The sequence below is a fragment of the Cornus florida genome, unplaced genomic scaffold (assembly GCF_030987335.1).
Source record: "Cornus florida cultivar Cherokee Brave unplaced genomic scaffold, ASM3098733v1 CherokeeBrave_3.0.0_Hap2_Chr03, whole genome shotgun sequence".
NCBI classification, from domain to species: domain Eukaryota; kingdom Viridiplantae; phylum Streptophyta; class Magnoliopsida; order Cornales; family Cornaceae; genus Cornus; species Cornus florida.
In genome coordinates, this window is record NW_026775573.1 from 38906975 (window position 1) to 38925727 (window position 18753).

Below are 18753 nucleotides of genomic sequence, written 5' to 3' on the forward strand. Positions count from 1 at the left end.
ACATTAACGCCACGGACCCATAAGCAACTCCTAGGCGACCGGATTTTTTTTTCACAAACCTTTCATCAAAAACCTTTTTCTCAAAACCATTTTTTTTTTTTCTTTCTTTCCATTTCAAATCAAAATTTTCCCTTTTCATGCCCAATGTCATGCATGAATGCATCATACCTTTCCATGTCATAATTCTTCACATATTCACATTTAAACCATATATCATACTTAAGAGAAATTTGTGTAATACATGTACCATGATTTCACATTTTAATTACGGTAATTAAAATATACAAAGCATGGAACAAAATCACTTAAAACATGTTTTTTTTTTTTTTTTTTTTTTTTTTTTTTTTTTTTTTTTTCACAATACAATAATCAATAACATGTCACATACATTTAATAACACATCGGGTCATGTATATACACATAAAATTCAAGCATATAAATTTAACTTTAGCATGTCATCTCATACAATTCAAATTGGCAATACACATATGGTCAATTATCACATAATATACAATTATTATATTAAATACACAAGACTCATATAAGTATAAACAATTTTCATGAAATTAAAACATGCTATAACCAAATTTTAAGAAGGAAATTCACAAAAAATTAAAGAATGTGAATATTAGAGACCCTTACCTCAATAATTGCAAAACCCCCCCATTTGCCCAATCCAAACCCTAGAATTCGAAATTCTTAGGGTGCACCAAAACCACATTTGCTCCGATCAAATCAAAGATCTCGACACGCTCTTCGTTTTGCCACAAACGACTCCCAAAAATACCAAAAATTGGGGGAGAAATCTAAGTTTAAAGATTGAAACCAAAAGAAAAAAAAATACTCTAAAAATAGTAGGAGAGAGAGAGACTTACGGGAGAGAGAGAATTTGTGAGGCCAATGGTGGCCTTTTGCCACTTAAAGTGGTGGTGGTCCCACCACCAAAACTAATTTATTTTTCTTTTATTTTATTTTCCTTTTTACACCACACAATTATATATACACATTTAATAATTCACAACCACATAAATATAATAAATAAGATGCATGAGGTGCAAATGGACTCAACTAAAAATCCCTGTACGCAACAATTCCGGCAGGCAAAATAAGAAAAGACGAGAATGTCCTTGCATGAACGAAAAATTCCAGAAAAATGGAAAATGGCGAAATTCAGAAATATTATAATTTACCCTCCTTAAAAGATTTCGTCTTAAAAATCTACCCTCCTTAAAGAAGGAAACCCACAGCCACACACCTTCCAAGAACACCTCACCAAACCCCGAGACTAAGAACTCAACAACCTTATTGCCTTTGACACCCAATGCTAATAGGCAATCACACACTGTCGTTAGAAAAACCCAATGCTCACTACCCTGTGAGGGTACTCATTACTCACAATATCATAACACCAGACCACTTGGTACGCCCTACCCTATACCCGACTCAAAATGGACTTCGGTTCACTCTGCATTGCTACACAAGACTTCGGAGCTCGAAAGAAGAACGGTCACAAGACCCCTAAACATGACAATATCCTATCTCAGCCTATCTTTTAAAAGACACATAAAATCTCAGACAAGGAACCCCATCCATCACATAATCAAGCTCAAACTCAAATCTACACGTCCCTATCGGACCAAGCACTCGTTATCTACCGCATAACTACATCACCACACCATATGACAATCATTATACTAAACAACTTCAAGACGACAAAAAAACAGATTACTCAACGACTACATAACCATGAGTCATCAAAACAATAAAACGTACTATCCTGTATTCTGGACACAAATCTCCAAAACAAGATCCTTAATAATCAATGATTCTACCACAAACCCTTTTATTGAACACTTGGTCCTAACACACCCCGTCACCCGAGACAAACCATCGAAATCCACACTGTCACACTAACATAACTTAAAATGCTATGCTCTCACTATCCCTGACTAACCAAAACAATCATGGACCTTTGACCAGACATTGTGCTAAAGATGGATTGACTCGGGAGAAATGGTTGGCCAAGCCATTCTCATCATTGATTCGATCTCAACACAGACGTCGTTCCTGTTCTCAGGTCTAAACCTCATACACAACCCCATACAGTCCACAAAATAACCATGAGATCCACTATCTAATTAATCCGTCACTCTACATAACCTTAACAACTATACAGTCACATACCAGCTCTAAAAATCCCAATCACACAAACCTTAACAAGCTGGAAACAAATACGGCACCAAATGTCACAATCATCAACCAACATAAAAGATCTCTAATCTCCTCATAACACCCATACTAGGTAAACAACTCCATGTCATCACTCGGTTATATTCTTACCTCTTCAAAACACTCAATACGACCGTCTTATGCCTGAAACCTCAAAACCAAAGTCAATCATTCCTATTATTCTTTAATGGAACCCTATAATCACTTTCTAGCTGCATAACACCCAAACAATACCAACACTTGTCCTCAAGATACTGGTCAAATCAGACATCTATAGAAACACCCGAGTACATGATTCACATCACATTACCTAACTATCTTTAAACTTACAATTCACGGCACATCCCTAGCAATCACCGGTTGTACCAGACACCGGAAACATAATTCCTATTCAGCAACTCGTGCCGTCAAAACCATTCTCAAAACAAACACTACAAAAACAAAAGACTACACCTCCCTCCATGGGAGTGAGTCGACCCATTCAACCAAACCTTTGCCAATGAACCCTAACAGCATAATAACCCACATACATGTTCGTCTATCCACGGATGCACACAACTCCCAGATGGAGGACAAGACATACGACAAACGACGTCCTCACCAGGACCAGAATAAACGGAAAGGGTATTGAACCTCGCTCTCACAAAAGACTAACAACTCGCACCCGAATGAACCAGACACCCTATCACACGCTACTCACCAATCGTCCAACCATGGACACTCAATCTCACCTGAGATGAAATAAACTCCCTACACACAAGGAGAAGAACTAACTGAAAACACATACGTGACAAGGATCTCGATTCCAGGCGACCTCGCTGATAAGTGCTTAAATGTTGCACATTTCAGCACCTAAGCTAAGGTATTTCAGTCTTTGCATCTATCTTAATTTTATGTTTTAGTCCTAATTTATGTTTATGTGTATTTCAGGTCAATAAAGTTAAAATGAGCTAAGAACGGTCCAATTAAGCCTTTTTGGAGTTAAGCAAAGATTTTCAGACAATGGCATAAAGTGGTCAATTTCGGGCCTTTGATGATGTTCCCAAAGATGGAGAATCAAACCAAATAGCCCAGGGCAAAAATGGAGCTGAATAAGGCTTAAAGGAATTTGTCAAATCTGGGGGGATCGATCCCCAGGGTGGGGGATCGATCCCCCAGGACTTGGCAACATTGCATATTTTTATTTTAATGTTTGGGCTTATTTTGTAACCTAGTGGGCTTTAATAGGTTTATTACTTAAGCCCAGTGAGGCCCATTGTTTTTAGGGTTAGTATTTATTAGTTTAGTGATTTATTATTTAAGAATTAAGTTTTATTATTTTTTTCTGTACCGTGATATTATGTTCTCTCTGGGAAAAAGGAAAAGGGGGGGTTTGAAGAACATTTCTTGCAGAGACTTTGTCTACAATTGAAGGAAGAAGAAGAGGGAGCCAAAAGATGGAGATGGAGCTTGTTGACACCATGATCATCTTCTCCATGAGCTAATTCTTCACTTAGGGCTTGGATGAGCCCTAAGTTCATGTAACCTAAACCTTTGTTTTTCTTTTCTTGGGGAATTATTAAGTTGTAATTAAATATTTGGCCTTGTGATTTATTTATATATACATGCTTGATTTGACAAATTAGGGCTTGTATTGATTAATTCTTCCATTGAAATCTCCAAGTTGATTGTATGTCTATATATGATTAATTAGGGATTTTATTCTTCATTAGATGTTTGAAAATTAATTCTTCCATTAATTCTATATGAAAATTGCATGTCTATGTGTGATTGATTTAGAATTATACTCTACACTAGATACTTCTTTTAGTTGTGTTTAGTGATGGCCATAGCATGAGACTTAGTTGATACAATTGTAAATTAACTTGATGGATAAAGGCTTAATCTTGATGGGTTGTTTTACAAATTAGCTTATTGTCATTAGGTAATTGTAGTAAAGTAGGCAATTTGTGCTTGATTATGTTAATCCATACTTCTAATTACAATTAGTATTATCCTCTTAATTGATGTGTGCTTTTATCCAATACATTTGTGAATGTGTATGGTGGGTTATGACGTAGTCTTGAATGGGTTCTACACTTTAGTTTAATTGTCATTAGGTAAACAATTCATTCTTGATGTTGATAATCTATGCTTACAATTGTGATTTGTGATGATAATGTGACCACATCTATAATTACACTAATAAATTCCCCATTAATTGAAAGCATATGGTTAATTGCATGGGCTTAGTGGTGAATCCTAACCCTAAGACTCTCTTCCTATCTCTTTAATTCTTAGTTTAATGTCATTTCTATTTTCATGCTTTTAATTGAATTTTAGTTTAATCACTCCACCAAAATATTTTTCTCTCACACTATTTCTCTTCTCTCTTTTACAATCTAATTAGCATTAAAATCAAGTTTAGTCCCAACACGTGTTCAATCCCTTGGGTTCGATCCCTTCTCACTTCATACTACATAGTATAAGTGTCTAGCGGTTTACAAATGTAAACTATGATGCCCGCTTGATACCATTTCCAAAACCAAAGTGTTGTGCATTATTTTGTGCACACGCTCGGGTCGCATCATAATTTTGGCGTCGTTGCCGGGGATTGACGGTTTAGTTAGAATTAAATTAGGCATTAGGGCTAATTTAATTGTTTTCTTAAAATTACTATTTTCTTACTAATCCCCCTTGTTCAATTAGGTACTTGAAAAGAAAAGGAGCAAGCACTGGATTTTAGCACCTTTGTAACATTGTTGCTAGGGACTTTTGTAAGCTTCCTTGAATTTCTTTTATTATAATTGTTCAATTCTCTGTATGCTTGCGAGATAGCCCTTGTCGAGGCTATCACATTGTTTAAATTCTTGTCCAAGCATAAGCCCAAAAGGAGGCTACTACTTTCTTGATAGAAAGCATCGGCCCGTGTGGAGGCAATTTAATTTTGTGCATTGATATAACATGGGAGTATGGGAACATCGTATGTGGAGGTGGTGAATTGTTGTTGATTTTTGTTGTGGTTTGTTGTGAAGTTGTTGTGGTCTAATCTTGAATCATCCATTCGGTGTTAGGAGGTAGTTCTAGGAGAATTCTTCCAATTCTTGATTATCCCACACTTAATGGAAAACCAATTTTAATATCTAGGGAATATGGATAATCTAGGTGAGTATTACCCTCTTAATGGGCATCCACCCTTGAGAATTCCCCATCCTAATGTGTTGCCACAACCCAATCAAGTGCAACAACCTCCAATAATGCCAATCCATCTTCAAGATCATTTAGTGAATCCCCCCAATCATCAATTATCTCTTCGGGATCACTACACTCCCAATGTATACAATGCATCAACATGCATCCGGTTGCCAAACTTTCGGGCAACCCATTATGAAATTAAGCCCGCAACCATCCAAATGTGCCCCATTTTCTATGGGGTAAACAATGAAGAACCATATAAACATTTGGATGAGTTTTTGGAAGTTTGTTCAACCGTGAAAATCACGGACCTTCCGGAAGAAGTCTTAAAAATGAAGCTTTTCCCTTTCACTCTTCGGGAAAAGGCTAAATATTGGTTCAATAACTTGAGGGCAAATTCAATCACATCTTGGGCTCAACTACAATATGAATTCCTAAAAAAATTTTACCCCGCAAGTAGAACCGATGCTATGAGAGCTTCTATCCGTGAATTTTCCCAAAATGAGGGAGAACCTTTACATGAAGCATGGGAGCGTTTGAACGATTTGCTACGGAAGTGTCCACATCACGACATTCCAAAGTGGCAGTTAGTTCGCTACTTCTATGAAAGCTTATCCGATACCCAAAAAGATATGGTTGATGCTTCATGTGGAGGAGCCTATTTGGACAAAAATGAAGATGATGTGTGGCATCTTTTTGATCGCATGAGCGAAAATTCAATGCATCGTTCTTCATCGTCCCGATTGGGCCAAAACTTGAATGAAGGAGGGAAGAAAACCTCCAGTCTTTCTCAAGTGGAAAGTTCCATGGAAATTGCCGCCGAAGTCAAAAATCTTACTCAAAGGTTTGATAAATTTCTTTTGAGCCAAAACCCGGCAATTCAATCATCCAACTCTTTCCATTCTCAAAATGTGATGTGCATGACTTGCTCTAGTTATACTCACAATACTTTCAATTGTCCTCTTGGACAAGTTTTTCCGAGTGAGTATCAAGAACAAGTCAATGCTGTTTTCATTCATCCGGGAAGTAATCCAAATTCTAACTCCTACAATTCTGGATGGAGTGATCCTAACTTTTCTTGGAGAAATCAAGGAAGATGTATCATTCCTCCTATTCATAAAAATTCCCAAGAAAAGTATGTGCCTCCCCACCTCCGAAATGCAAATTCTCAAGCATACCACTCTCCATCTTATCCTCTTCCAAATGTGAATCAATTCTCTAATTCTCATTCTTCAAATCATCAATCTTATTCTCATCCACCTCAAGAGCCTCCTAGGAATCCCACTTCTGAGGATAAGGTTTTAGAAGCTTTGGGTGATCTTCAAAAGGAAAATCAAGTGTTTCATTCACATTCTCAATCAATTGCAAAACTTAAAGCCCAAATTGGGCAAATGGCTAAATCAATAAAAGAGAAAGGGCCTATTCAACCTAAGATTAACCGAAAGGCATACTCCATTTCCACCTTGAGGAGTGGGAGAAAAATTGATAATAAAGTTGAGAGACCTAATGAAATAAGTGTTCCAATGCAACCAAGTGTTAGCTCGTTTACAATTCCCAATTCCATTCCTACTTCACTAGAGTCAAATGGTCACATTAAGGAGCCAATTCCATCATCATCATCTTCCTCCCATGTAGAGAAGCCTTATGAGCCAAAAGCTCCATTTCCTCAAGCTTTAAATTCTACTCCATTTTCGAGGCAAGAAGGAAAAATCCATGACATGATGGAAGTTTTTGAACAAGTTAAAATCAACCTTCCTCTTCTTGATGCTATTCGCCAAATTCCACCATATGCCAAGTTCTTGAAGGACTTGTGTACTCAAAAGAAGAAGAACAAGGGACCAAGCCCAAAGAAAGTACTTCTCACGGAGCAAGTAAGCTCTATCATTAAGCTTAGCACCTCACCTAAGTTCAAAGACCCTGGCGCTCCAACCATCTCTTGTACCATAGGGAACCATGAGGTAAAAAGGGCACTTCTTGACTTAGGGGCTAGTGTTAACGTTATTCCCTACTCCGTGTATCTTCAATTAGGTTTGGAAAATCTTAAGCCAACTTCGGTAGTTATTCAACTCGCCGATAGGTCTACAAAACAACCAAGGGGAATTGTTGAGGACATCCTCATCAAAGTCGACAAATTCTATTTCCCGGTTGATTTTGTTGTGCTTGACACTGAGCCGGTTCCCAATCCTACCACTTACATTCCCATCATTTTAGGAAGACCATTTCTTGCCACCGCTAATGCGACAATCAATTGTAAGTCCGGCATTATGGACATCTCTTTTGGCAATATGATGGTTAAGCTTAATGTGTTTAACACGAGCCAACATCCTATCAATGAAGGCGAGTGTTTCATGGTGAATATCTTGGATGAAATTGTTGAAGAAGTCATTCCTTCCATTCCTTCTGAAGATCCTCTTGAGGCATGCCTCTCTCACTTCAACATGGACGCATTTGACATTGAAAGCTCCATATATGAAGTGAATTCTCTAATGGATTCCATAGCCATCTTAGACTTCCCGCCATGGAAAAACTCAAAAGAACCTCTCCATTCAATCGCAAGTACTCTTTCTTATCAAGAAGAGGAAGAAGTGGTAAGTACGCCAATGGCCAATCCAATTTATGAGGACATTCCTTATAATATTGAGCATGAAGTCATTGAGGCGACCTTAGTGAAGGAGGAGAAAGTGATCAATGTGGAAGTTGACAAAAATGATGAAGAGATTGAGTTTCTTAATAATCTAACCGAGCCTTTGAAAGACATTACCTTGCCAAGTGCAAGGCCGCTCATTATGGACTTTATTTTCAAAACCGTGAATGAGAGGAAACAAATTGCATCTTTCACCATTTCTTTCCAAATCATTCTTTTGGGAGATGTATTCATTGTTGCGAGAGAAGATCCATTGGGGAAAATAGATAAACGGATCAATGAGGATGTCTCATATCCAGTTTTTGATTCTTTCGACTAGTGAGTTGCCCCAACGTCTTGCTAGAGACGTTAAACACTAGTTGTTCGTAGAATTTTCAAAAAAAAAAAAAAAAAAAATGCATTTTATTATTATTATTTTGTTTTCTTTTCCTTTTGTACATTTATGTATTTTTAAATTCAAAAAGAAAAAAAAATTTTTGTTCTGATGGGTAGGATAAGTTAGTATTTGATTTTATTTTATTTTTAGTAGTATTATTTTAATTTTAATTTATATATATATTTAATTTTAGTATATATATTTTTCTTTTTAGTTTTACTTAAAAAAAAAAAAAATTTAAGTTGGTAAGTGATTTTATTTTAATTTTATTTATTATTATTTTTATTTTTATCTATTTTTCATTTTAGTGTATATATTCTTTTTAGTTATTATTTTTATTTTTATTTTTTATTTTTAGTGTATATATTAAAAAATAAATAAATTAAAGAAAAAAAAAAAAGAAAGAGCAAAAGATGGATCACCATCTTGACAGAAAGCAACAAAAAAATGTCCTTAGTAGATTGATCCCCCAATCACGTGTATCGATCCCGTCGCCACTTTCTCATTCCACAGTGAAGGGCCAATTTTGTGTCTAAAATTATCGATCCCCTTAATTGATGGATCGAGCCCGTTAGCTTGCCTTCCCATCTCTCTCTCGTCTGCATTCACTGCCAACCCTCAAATCTCTTAACCCAAGTTCTTCGACCATCCTCTCTATTCAATCCTCTCTGTTCTATCCTCTCTTGCGCCGTATTGAAGAGGTCGTTCAACGGCGTCGCTGTTGGGTGGTGGGTTATTTCCCGGTGATTTTACTTCGCCGTTCTCTGTCGCATCTGGGCCAGCGATCGCCGCTGGGTTTTTCTCCGAGATCGCGGCTGTACAACTTTCCAGCGTCAGCTGGGTCTTTCCGGCGGGTGTGTTAATCGCTGTATTTCTCCGACGAGGTTGGGTAGCCGAGATTACATCGCCGCGGCTGGTTTTTCTTTTCCGACGCGTTTAGCTTGGTTCTCTGGCGTCTGCGGCTGTTGGGTCGCCGAGATTACATCGTCGCGGCTGGTTCGTTCGCCGGCTTGTTCGCTTCACCGGCAGTTTAGGCGTTAGGTTGTGGATTTCGCCGACTGTGGGTTGCGTTTGAGGTTGTTGGGTAGAGATTTCGCCGGCTTGTTCGCTGTGCCGGCGACGCGGCTGTTCGTCTTTCCGGCGTCCCATCTGTTCGTTTTCCAGCGATTCGCGGCTGGGTTCGTCAACGATTCGCGGCTGTTCGTTCTCCGGCATTGCGGCTGTGTCTCTCTGGCAATTTCGGCTGGATCTCTCCGGCGCTTTCGACTGGGATCTTCGCCGGCGAGTTTGCAGGTTCCTTCCAGCCGTGCTTCATTCTCCGGCGAGCACGTGTTGTCAATAAAAAAAAAAAAAAAAAAGAAAAAGAAAAGATAAGACAAGAAAAGAAAAAAAAATTAAATAATAATAAAAAATGAAAAAAAAAAAAAAAAATAATAATAATAATAAAAAATAAAAAATAAAAAATAAAAAATAAAAAATAAAAAATAAAAAAAGTGTTAAATTGATGATTAAAAATAAATAAATAAAAACAAAAAAAAAAATGGACTTCATTATTTAAAAAAAAAAAAAATGTGCATTCAAGAAAAAAAAAAAAAAAAAAAAAAATTTTAAAAAAATTTAATTAAATTGTTGACTCAAACTAAATAAATAATAATAAAAAAAACCAATTCTATAGATTTTGAAATAATGTTTTTATTTATTTATTTATTTCTTTTAAAATGTCCAAAAAAAAAAAAAAAAGAATTTCAAAATTTTTCAAAGTCGCATTCCGTCTTACTAAAGACGTTAAATTTAGTCCATGTTATTTATTTATTTATTCATTTATTATTTCTTGTATACTTATTCTTTTTCACAAATAAAAATAAAAATAAAAATAAATATGTTACTAGTATACCCTTATGCTTGGTTATACATGTTCATCTTTTATCCAAGGTTTCATCTCATATGTCTTTGCATCCTGTTCTATATTGTTTTTGATTGTATGTATTGCTCATCCTATATGATATTTGATGTGAGTTTGCTAGTATGGTTCTACGGCTATGTTTTTGCATCCAAGTTTGGGGGAGACATCTTTCCTACTGAATCATTGCTGGACTTCATAATCTTTGCCATCACGGTATACTCTTTCCATCATTTTTCATTGTTCTCTTTGCACATTGAGGACAATGTACAGTTTAAGTTTGGGGGTAAGGTTATCATGCTTCATTCTATTTTAAGTCGAGTTTTAAATGCATAATGCAATTTGAGATGTATTTGGCAATGATTTTGAACTTTTGAAGCATAGTACTTTTAAAAAACAAGTTGTTAAAGTCTAATACTTCTTGTATGCTCTAGGATGCCATTTAGGGGTAAATTTTTAATTTTTGATATCATGTTTGGTCTTGTGGTACACATCATCTTGTTGGTTGAAAATGCTTTGAGAGTTGATTCTAGAATTCTACACTTGCACTTACGCACACTAGCATTCAATTTGTGGGGTACATGCTTAGTTGATTATTGTCTTGGTTTATCCCAATTGAGCTAGTATGCTTTGGAAGCTTTCATTCTTGATAAAATGACCTTGCAAAGAAAAAAAAATAAAAGCACTCACCAAAGGTGAGGAACAAAAAAAAAAAAAAAAAAAAAAAAAAAAAACTGCATTCTTTCAACATGTCAACTGATTAAAAAGGAAGATAAGGAAAGAATGTAAGATGTATGATTAGTTTGAGTTCGTAGCCTAGTCATTCCGAGTCATTACGCCCTTAGGAGTGTCTTTACACTTAACGCCCTAAGACCATCTGGTTTGGGAGTCGTTGGCTCAACGCTTATTACATGGGGTGATTAGAAAGCTTAAGGAACTTGGACATTGCACATGGTCATACATATATATATATAAAATTGATGAAATCAAATAAAAAAAAAAAAAATGTTTGATTGAATAACAAGGTTCATTCAATGTCTTGATATTTGGTACTATATCTGTATGCTAGTTTGAGGGTAAGGCTATGCCATTACTTTGATTTGCTAAGATAGCAACACATTTTGATGCCGGTTCACTAAAAAAGGATGATAGAATTGATTCAATTTGCATGATTAACTTGCTTGATGTGTGGAGGACCATTGTTGCTTACATGATGTTGAAATATTGAGAATAGCTTAGAAATGGCAGAAATTTGCATACTTGAAGTAGTCTACTTTAAACACTTATTTGATATATGTCGTTGCTTCTCAAGTAAGAAAGAACTGTTGATGTTTGTGGGTATCATTTCTGCAAACCCTCACGAGACTTCACTCGTCCACTAGGGGTAACCTAGAGGTTTTAAAAGGCTTGTTGCATATGCTAAATGCAACCGTGATCCCTATGAAAGTGGTGTTATCTTTATTTGCTTTATTAGTTCATAATTGTATATATGTTTGTTTCATTTCCATGCTGTAGTTTATTACTAGGGACTAGCAATATCTAAGTTTGGGGGCGTGATAAGTGCTTAAATGTTGCACGTTTCAGCACCTAAGCTAAGGTATTTCAGTCTTTGCATCTATCTTAATTTTATGTTTTAGTCCTAATTTATGTTTATGTGTATTTCAGGGCAATAAAGTTAAAATGAGCTAAGAACGGTCCAATTAAGCCTTTTTGGAGTTAAGCAAAGATTTTCAGACAATGGCATAAAGCGGTCAATTTCGGGCCTTTGATGATGTTCCCAAAGATGGAGAATCAAACCAAATAGCCCGGGGCAAAAATGGAGCTGAATAAGGCTTAAAGGAATTTGTCAACTCTGGGGGGATCGATCCCCAGGGTGGGGGATCGATCCCCCAGGACTTGGCAACATTGCATATTTTTATTTTAATGTTTGGGCTTATTTTGTAACCTAGTGGGCTTTAATAGGTTTATTACTTAGCCCAGTGAGGCCCATTGTTTTTAGGGTTAGTATTTATTAGTTTAGTGATTTATTATTTAAGAATTAAGTTTTATTATTTTTTTCTGTACCGTGATATTATGTTCTCTCTGGGAAAAAGGAAAAGGGGGGGTTTGAAGAACATTTCTTGCAGAGACTTTGTCTACAATTGAAGGAAGAAGAAGAGGGAGCCAAAAGATGGAGATGGAGCTTGTTGACACCATGATCATCTTCTCCATGAGCTAATTCTTCACTTAGGGCTTGGATGAGCCCTAAGTTCATGTAACCTAAACCTTTGTTTTTCTTTTCTTGGGGAATTATTAAGTTGTAATTAAATATTTGGCCTTGTGATTTATTTATATATACATGCTTGATTTGACAAATTAGGGCTTGTATTGATTAATTCTTCCATTGAAATCTCCAAGTTGATTGTATGTCTATATATGATTAATTAGGGATTTTATTCTTCATTAGATGTTTGAAAATTAATTCTTCCATTAATTCTATATGAAAATTGCATGTCTATGTGTGATTGATTTAGAATTATACTCTACACTAGATACTTCTTTTAGTTGTGTTTAGTGATGGCCATAGCATGAGACTTAGTTGATACAATTGTAAATTAATTTGATGGATAAAGGCTTAATCTTGATGGGTTGTTCTACAAATTGGCTTATTGTCATTAGGTAATTGTAGTAAAGTAGGCAATTTGTGCTTGATTATGTTAATCCATACTTCTAATTACAATTAGTATTATCCTCTTAATTGATGTGTGCTTTTATCCAATACATTTGTGAATGTGTATGGTGGGTTATGACGTAGTCTTGAATGGGTTTTACACTTTAGTTTAATTGTCATTAGGTAAACAATTCATTCTTGATGTTGATAATCTATGCTTACAATTGTGATTTGTGATGATAATGTGACCACATCTATAATTACACTAATAAATTCCCCATTAATTGAAAGCATATGGTTAATTGCATGGGCTTAGTGGTGAATCCTAACCCTAAGACTCTCTTCCTATCTCTTTAATTCTTAGTTTAATGTCATTTCTATTTTCATGCTTTTAATTGAATTTTAGTTTAATCACTCCACCAAAATATTTTTCTCTCACACTCTTTCTCTTCTCTCTTTTACAATCTAATTAGCATTAAAATCAAGTTTAGTCCCAACACGTGTTCAATCCCTTGGGTTCGATCCCTTCTCACTTCATACTACATAGTATAAGTGTCTAGCGGTTTACAAATGTAAACTATGATGCCCGCTTGATACCATTTCCAAAACCAAAGTGTTGTGCATTATTTTGTGCACACGCTCGGGTCGCATCACTCGCCACTAATGGACCGTCACACTTTATCAACACAGAAACCTCGCATATGATACACCGCGATACCCCTGCTAACCAAAACCAATTAGGTAAGAGCACCGACACTCACGGCACACTAACACTAGAAACAATCACAGCCCTTCGGACATCGTGTCCCGTTCTACCTAGAATCAGTCACCCCCAACTGACAACCTCTACGCCATAAATCGACACTTTACCATCCACTTCATCTTTACCTACCCAAGCGATACTGCCTTGATCACCGTGCGCACAAGACTAATGACCTTGGTAACAACAACCCAATGACTCTTCAGAAGGAAAAGATGTCTACATGGTAACACCGCTCTCACTAGCTCTAAAGACTAAGCCGACCACAATCACCTCAATTGGCGCACAATCTCATCGCCTACCTGACAATCATACAATAACACTTACAATCCTAAACCACATTCGGATAATGCCTTAAATTGTTTCGTTACTTATCACTAAACATCAAACCATAACACTTTCATTGCCATTCATCCAAATCAACAGTTCAAACCTATCATCCCATCGGACCATCAAACCACTATCAAGCAATTCTTCTTCCAACATCCTTAAGATACACCATCATAATAATAGAATAAGCACCACTCTCGATACTCCCCACAACGACTACTATTTACCGCTAGAAAAGAACATCCATATGGCAATGCCATGTCGACAAATCCTCAAAACAAAAAAATGAGCATAAAAACTAGAATGTTCAACACCCAACTGTCACCTCAAAACCATTAATGATGCAATCAATCATTAATGCTTAACTAGCTACTCAAACCACCCTTTTTATGCAATCTACGCATTTAAACAAGAAACTTCATACGCCAGGTGCAACGTCACTACTTCTCCTTTTCACCGTTCCTCAGAACACCCCCGGCCTCGGCAAAAGTCAAATGGGGCTACTAAGTAGGCCTACGGAATCACCCTCGTCCCAATCATTTCAATCAACAGTCTATCACTTGAATCTTCAAATAACCAGCACAATTTCCTCATACTTTAGGCACAATTTGAAATACAACTCCAGCCCACAACTTCCAAATTATAGAACACAATCTATTTGGTACACAATACCTATCATCCATCCCCCCATCTGTAAATGACCAAGCATACCATTGGCCACATACTATTTACCTTATCGTGCCACCCTGCACTACACAGCTACAATTGATCACTATACACCACCTCAATACTCTTTCAATAATGGTGCCAACCCAAAAACTCGCTCATCAACCTAGCAATGTAATTGACTCACCAAGAGTCAATTACTCGCAACACACTTCCTTGAACTGTACCAGAACACCCACAATACACACCTACAACCCATAGACTACATTTGTAACTTAAACAACCTCTGTCACAGCTACTACGACCGGTTCGAAAAGAACCTCCGCACCTAACCGTGACCCAAGTCACAACCATTAACTCCCTAAGGTCATACCTTTCTCCCGCAAAACCCTCACTCGCACACCTGACCTCCACGGTTACAAGAACCCATACACCAATGCATGAAACTCACATACAACATAGTCACCGTGCCGTGAAATACGAACCCATTCTAAAGTCGGGCTCCAAACACCGCACAAATACAATAAGAAAATAAATGATTATATAGCTTAATCCACGAGCTAAAAGACTAAGCCACTTGTTCAATAAGAACTAGCACCCAACAACCCTGGAGTAACCGAGCTCCTCGCCTACTCAGGTCAAAACTCACACAACCATCCTATGCTTGACCGTATATACACATAAGAATATATGTATATACATAAGGCATACTTATATATATATATATATATATACACACAATAACCAAAGTATAACCTTTGACATGACCGTGTCCTATCACATAAGTTTTAAACAATAAGTCCATTAAATTATTATGTGAAATTAAATATCCCTTCCATCCTTATCATCATTTCATATATTACACATTTGCACAATCCGTACTCACAGATTGCCCTTAACATACTCCTCATACTTATCATCATATCAAAATCAACATAGTTTCAATCATTATCATGATAATAGTATACATTATTTTAAACACATAAACATATGATCACATAAGCAAATAAGCAAGTAAGCATGCTTTTCAAAACTGTAAACACAAAAGCAATTAAACAAATAATATGCTTCTCAAATAACATTGAACACTTTAACAGTCAATACTTCCAAATCAACTCAAGTCCCACTTAGGTCAACCCTACCTGTCGTCCTTAGGTTTTCCAACCTAAAGCTCTGATACCAAGTTTGTCACGACCCGAACATGTGGATCCGAATCGCTAACTGGGTCTTTACTCGAACCCGAGGTCAACTAAGGACACTATTGTCCTTTCCTATGTCAATACATATTATACGTATCATTCCAGGGTTTATAAAAGATTAAAGAATAATAATAATTAAATAAGATCGAACTACAAAGTATATAAAAGCAGTCCACTAACCCATCAAGACCTGTGGAGGGGGGTCGTCCTCCACTTCCTTCCCGTGACCTGAAAAATGTTAAATATAAAGGGTGAACAAATTGCTCAGTAGGTGGTGCCTAAGACACACCTCTTGTGACCCCGTAAATCCAAAGAAGGAACAGGAAAAAGAACCGGGATCATGCCATTTTCGGGAAAAAAAATATAACCACAACATCAACAACAATAATCCAAGTCATAAATGAACAATGCCATACTATGGAATGCAATATCATGTAATGTTGCTCCCCATTTAAAAAAAAAACCTTTTCCGTCATCATTTCCAAACCGTTAATGCAAACCGTCCCATGGCAGCTCCATGGCGGCACGAGAGAAGGATTGGCTAACTGTTCCTGACCATAAGGCAACTCTAAGGCGTCATTTGGGGCTTAGTTAACTCAACCACGCTAGGATAGTCTCCCTAGTTCCCTCTAGGTCACATTAACGCCACGGCTCTATAGGCAACTCCTAGGCGACCGGTTTTTTTTCGCAAACCTTTCGTCAAAAACCTTTTTCCCAAAACCATTTTTTTTTTCTTTCTTTCCATTTCAAATCAAAATTTTTCCCTTTTCATGCCCAATGTCATGCATGAATGCAATATGCCTTTCCATGTCATAATTCTTCACATATTTACATTTAAACCACGCATCATACTTAAGAGAAATTTGTGTAATACATGTACCATGCTTTCACATTTTAATTATGGTACTTTAAATACACAAGGCATGGAACAAAATCATTTAAAACATGTTTTTTTTTTTTTTTTTTCGCAACACAATAATCAACAACATGTCACATACACTTAATAACACATAGGGTCATGTATATACACATAAAATATAAGCATATAAATTTAACTTTAGCATGTCATCTCATACAATTCAAATAGGCAATAAGCATATGGTCAATTATCACATGATCACTTAAAAAAATCCATGGGTCCATCACTGCATGTGTCCCTACGGAGACTTAAAATGTCACTTCATGTGTCCCTACGAAACTTAAAAGTTAATCTAATATATTAACATAAATTAGTTAGAAGTTTAATAATTAAATTTAACTATTTTATTGAAATGAAGTATACAGAAATCATACAAGAATACAATTTACAAACCTCAAGAGTAGGGGTGACAAAATAGACCCAAACTCAATAACCAGCCCAAACTTGTCTAATAATTAATGACTATTGGGTGACTAGTTTGGTTGAGTGGGTCACCAATGGATCAATCTCCTCTGCATTCTCTCTCTTCCCATGTCTCGCTCCTTCGTTTCTCTCTCTCCTCTCTTTTTCTCTGTTCCCGTTTCTCTCTATTCTTTCCGTTCCCGCTTCTCTCTCTCCTCTCCATTTCTATCGCTCATCTCTTCTTTTGCTGTGGTAACTCTTTCTCCACCACATTATCACTGTTCCTTGTGTCGGGAAACGTACAAGTTTTAAAACTTTTTGAGGGATTTTGATTCATAAATCTTGATTCATCACATAGAGACAAGTTTTATGCAAAAATAAAATATGATGTATCATTCAATTAATAGATTCAATACTTACATCAAAGGTCTGAGTAAACCTTTAATTCTTTTCTCTAAAGTGAATGTTCTCACTTATTGTAGATCCCTTACCAAGATACATTCTCCTTGGATCTCCATCTTCTTGGTAATTGTTTTGCCTTTAGGAATCACTCATAAGTCTCCATGAATGACCTTGGAAAAACTAGGCTTGTGGGAGCCTCCATTAGATGAGAACATAAACCCTAATTTTTTAGAGAGAGAAAATATATTCCTTTTTCCTTCTCATAAAAATCATCCCTAAAATATACATAGACCATGTATATATATAGGCAACATAAAGATAAGGAAAAGGAAACAATAAATCCTTCTCAATCTCTAATTCACATGTCTCAAATCTAATATGATTCCAATATCAAGTTGGGTTATTAATGAGAATCATTTGGGCTTATTATTTTATTGGCTACAATGAATTAATAATTGGCTCGGTTCATGAACCCAATTCAATTAATTCATAAATTAATTTCTACTCCACTAAAAGAAATTAATTGAACTCCAATTAAATAATAAATAACCTCTAAGTCAATATTGCACTTTGACCCCTCTATGCATAATTAGTTATCAGATAAATAAAGCTATTAATCCAACTACTTAATTAATATATTTATTTTGGTACCATTGATTATTTCTAGCTCGATCACAATAAAACATTTGTTTGACAAAAAATAATAATTTAAATAAATAAATATATAATAAATCATTTTGTCTAAAAACATACGAAGGCCTTCGAATTTACTTTGTGATCAACCATAATCAATATAAAATAAATACAAGTAGCAATGATGCAAATATTAAAAACATAACCCTCTAACTATTAATTACATAACTACCCAAAGTGTCGATCTAAGGATCCCGAAGAATCCGCTAAACAAATCAAAGTAATTATTAATTAATAAAAGAGTCTATACTTTTCTCATGCTTAAGAGCCAAATGCCATGACGGTGATAGGGAGCAATTGCATACGACGGCTCTCGCAATATATCTCAACCTAACGCGGATCCAGTTCAAATCTTCATTAATTATGAGTCCATCCATAATTACCGACTATGAACAATTTATGATTACTA

At 36.1% G+C, this 18753-nt stretch overlaps 1 pseudogene; it reads right to left on the minus strand.

The window, feature by feature from the left end:
- Positions 1-5878: 5878 nt before the first annotated feature.
- LOC132301991 (small nucleolar RNA R71) lies at positions 5879-5977 on the minus strand (annotated as a pseudogene).
- Between the last annotated feature and the right edge of the window lie 12776 nt (positions 5978-18753).